The sequence below is a fragment of the Acomys minous genome (genome assembly GCF_964271855.1).
Source record: "Acomys minous genome assembly, chromosome: 9".
NCBI classification, from domain to species: Eukaryota; Metazoa; Chordata; class Mammalia; order Rodentia; family Muridae; genus Acomys; species Acomys minous.
Genome location: NC_140490.1, coordinates 79811951 through 79816391, shown reverse-complemented (window position 1 = coordinate 79816391; position 4441 = coordinate 79811951). Strand labels below are relative to the sequence as shown.

General features: G+C 40.0%; 1 pseudogene across 1 annotated transcript; it reads left to right on the top strand.

The window, feature by feature from the left end:
* The first annotated feature begins 1988 nt into the window (after nucleotides 1-1988).
* LOC311604762 (peptidyl-prolyl cis-trans isomerase A-like) lies at nucleotides 1989-2658 on the top strand (annotated as a pseudogene). The gene is made up of 2 exons: nucleotides 1989-2320; nucleotides 2498-2658. The product of its transcript is annotated as a peptidyl-prolyl cis-trans isomerase A-like (transcript).
* Nucleotides 2659-4441: the final 1783 nt, after the last annotated feature.

Genomic DNA, 4441 nt, shown 5'->3' with positions numbered 1-4441 from the left:
TTCTTAAATAGGGTTAGGAATGAAATTATACACATTATAGGCCACAGCCATTGTGTAGCCTAGTTCTCACAGCTGTTGTCTTTGATTAAACTGCACACGCACTTCATATTTGGTGCAGAAAATGCCAAGATACAGATGCCGAAGGGAAAACATCTAACAATAATGAGGTCCTTGGAGGTGGGCAAAGTAGAAGTTGTAGGGAAGAAAGGGTAATGGGAAAACAATGTGGTAATAGCTTAATTTTTAAAAATTAAAAATATTGTTTCAATCTTTGAAACACAATAATAATACACTAGACACTATTGTACCAATATTACATACACATCAGACAAACTTTCATGAACTATTTTAAATTACATAACCTTAGATGTTGAACCTTAGATATAGATTTAATCCAACATTATATCTCAAATATGCCATTTCCCTAACCTCTTTCTTTTCTAGTTACTCTGCTTCTCATCTTGTTTAATTTTGAAACAAACATATGAGGCCAAATATAGCCCATGTGGCAATCAGTCATGACCATAGGCACAGTCAAGGATATTTAAGAATACAACCATTCAAAAGCAGGGTGTGGTGACACACACCTTTAATCCCAGCACTCGGGAGGCAGAGGCAGGTGCATCTCTGTGAGTTCAAGGCCAGCCTCGTCTACAAAACAAGTTCAAGACAGTCCAGGCTACACAGAGAAACCCTGTCTCAAAAAAAAAAACAACACAAAAAAACAAAGAAAAGAACCATTCATGAGGCAACTGACAATCTGCACATCTCAATTATCTTTAACAGTCCATAATAAAATGACAACCATTAAATTGAAGCTCCTTCAGCATCAAGATCTCTAAATGTAGGTGCTGGGAACTTTCCTGAACTTCATATTGCATATCATTATAGAACACAACATTTTCCCAGTATGACCCAGTTTCTAAAACAGGTTATTTATCAAAATAGAATTTGTCAGTGATATGACATGTGTAATTTATAATTCACGGAAGTTTCCTTTAAGTCACCAGTAATCTGCATTGACTGTAATTGACACAAACAGTATAACGGGTCTTCCTGCCTTTTTCAGTTTTACTTTCTTGGTGTTATAATTCCCTGTGTCTCAGACAAGCATGAGATCCATATTGTTTGCAACTCCCCTTCCCCCATTCCTTCTCTCTCCATGTTCATTTAATAAATTCCTCATCTAATATCTTTTGCCTGACATCTTATTTCTTCTTATTTTCTTATTTTTAAACATACAATTGTTGGCCGGTGCTGGGAGAACTCTTCCAGAATTGTCTTACGTGTGGAATCCTTTCTACCAAACTCATTCTAACACACTTCCCACAACAATTTCCTTCTGTTCCAAACTTCCCTCTGTGTCTCCACTCATTCCTGTCTGATCCCATCACTGCCCTGCCTTCAGGCTCCGCTTTCTCCTGTGACCCAGCATGGCAGGCAGGTGATTTGCTCTGCTGTGTGACTGTTGGCCACACACTTTTTAGCTTTCCTTGGCACCCCGGTGTGCACCAGTGGGCTGTAACTGTCTGTGGTCGGAAAGCCCTGCCATTAAATCACCAGGACAGACTGTCTATTGTTAACAAATAAATAAATGCTGTTCCTCCTGTCACTGCTACCCAGGATTCAAACTCCTGGCAAATGGGTTTGTTAGAGTTTTTAAATTATTCTATAATGTTCTGTTGTATTAAAATTCATTTGTTTAGCCAGGCGTGGTGGTGCACACCTTTAATCCCAGCACTCAGGAGGCAGAGGCAGGTGGATCTCTGAGTTCTAGGCCAGCCTGGTCTACAAAGTGAGTCTAGGACAGCCAAGGCTACACAGAGAAACCCTGTCTGGAAAAATCATTAAATAAATAAATAAATAAAATTCATCTGTTTACAATGCTAAAACTTAATTGTTATGCTCTACCTTCATAATCAAAGCCTTAAAACGTGTTTAGCTGGCTTTGCAGACACCACTGTCCCCTGTCGTTATTTGCTGTAGCCATGGTCAACCCCACCGTGTTCTTCGACATCATGGTCGATGGCGAGCCCTTGGGTTGCATCTCCTTTGAGCTTTTTGCAAACAAAGTTCCAGGAACAGCAGAAAACTTTCACGCTCTGAGCACTAGAGAGAAAGGATTTGGATATAAAGGTTCCTCCTTTCACAGATTTATTCCAGGATTCATGTGCCAGGGTGGTGATTTCACACACCATAGTGGCTCTGGCAGAAGGTCCATCTATGGGGAGAATTTTGAGGATGAGAACTTCATCATGAAGCCACAGGTCCTGGCATCTTGTCCATAGTGAACACTGGACCAAACGCAAGTGGTTCCCAGTTTTTAAATTTAGTTTAATTTTATTGGTTTTCCAAGACAGGGTTTCTCTGTGTAGCCCTAGCTGTCCTGGACTCACTTTGTAGATCAGGTTAGCCTTGGACTTACAAAGGTCCATCTGCCTCTGCCTCTCCAGTGCTGGAATTGAAGGCATGGGCCACCATGCCCGGCAGTTCCCAGTTTTTTATCTGCACTGCCAAGACTGAGTGGCTAGTGGCAAGCATGTGGTCTCTGGGAAGGTGAAAGAAGGCGTGAGCATCATGGAAGCCATGGAGTGCTTTGAATCCAGGAATGGCAAGACCAGCAAGAAAGTCACCATTCCCGACTGTGGACAACTGTAATTCTTCTGACTTGCAGGCATCTTACCCATCAGACCATTCCTTTTGTAGCTCAGGAGAGGCCCCCACCTCATCTGCTCACAGTACCCTATAATCTCTGCTCTCACTGAAGTTCTTTAGGTTCTATATTGTCCTCATTCCTCTCCAAGTTTAGCTGGATTGCAGAGTTAAGTTTATGATCATGAATAAAAAATAAATAGGAAAAAAGCATATTTAACCTTGCAAAGGTGACGGGATTAATCATACAGGAAACTGTTCTACTCTCTTTTTATGGACCGTGTTTAAGTTTTTAATAGTTTATTTAATTTTATTTAATGTGCATTGGTGTGGGTGTCAGAGCCATTGGAATTGGATTTACGGACAGTTGTGAGCTGCCATGTCGTGGCTGAGAATTGAACCCGGGTCCTTTGGAAGAGCAGACAGTCCTCTTAACCACTGAGTCATCTCTCCAGCCCCCTATGTTTATGTTTTTAAGGTTCCAACTTAATATGGATAAAACCTAAAGTCCTAGTCTTTAATTATTAAGGTCTTATAAATGATGAAGTCCTTTAACATTCAAAATGTATTTTTGTCATGCTAAGAACCAATGTGATTAATTTTAGTTTCAAAGTCAGACATAGAATGAGACCATAAAATTCTATTTTATGTTTACAAAGTATAGTTTAGAGCAAATATCTAGATACAAGGCTCACTTAACTCAAATATGCTAGCCCTGAAACTTGTCAGATATCTGCTGAGTATCGTACTTAACATGTATAAATGTATTATGAAAAACAGAGATTCTCAGATCATACCAGCACTTCTCCAAAGTTCCAGAAGATTTGGGCACAATGTGGCAGGTGACTTCAACCCTGGATTGTGGTATACTGACCACTGAACAAAACTGCTCCCCATGTCTCACCCTCTCTTAGCGCTCAGCCTGGACCTTGGACACACTGGATACCTGGAGGAGTCATTGTCTCACACTGCAGAAAACAAGGTGAGGGCAGTCTCTTACATGTTCGTCGTCCACAGAAATATCCTCTCGTCCTATGTGCCTGATACCAGACTGTCTCTACTCATGGTGCCATGCTGCCAGAGAGGACAACTGGGACAACTGTGTATTTACTGTTGACTATGACTAACTAGTCATCTCTGTCATTTTTATTAATACTCAGGTTCCTTTAGATTACAATAAAGTTCTCAGGACTCTGATCACATTGACAGCAATGTGATAGCTAAAAAAACAGAGAATTAGCTGCTTATCCCAAAGTAATCTACCATGTTAGCTCATTGGTCAACTTATTAGCTAGTTAACACTACTGGATACTAGGTCTCTTATTTAAAAGAGCAAACAGATTTGCTTTACTCACAGACCTCAGCTTGAAGACAAACAGGCTTCAGATACCTTCCCAGCCCTCTTCATATTCAGGAGACCAAGCTTTAACTGTCAGGTCTAGATACTGTCTACCGTGTTACCAGACTTCTTTTTACCATTCTCTTAGCCAAAGGACAGTGACGACTTACAGCAATTTCACCTATGTCTTAAAGCTTCCATAAAGATGTCTTATGAATGTTAGGAGGCCTAAGGTGTTTTAGGAATATTGGAGGGTCCAAGAAGGTGTTTTAAGGTTGATACTTAAGATCAACTTAAGGTTGATACTTAAGATCAACTTAAGGTTGATACTAACTTAAGAAAGTTAGGTGGTCTAAGAAAGTGTTTTAAGTTGGTAAATGCAAGTTGTGAAGGTTTATATGTCTAAAAAGTTTTGTTATTTCTACCTGTTGCTATGCTATTATTCTATTA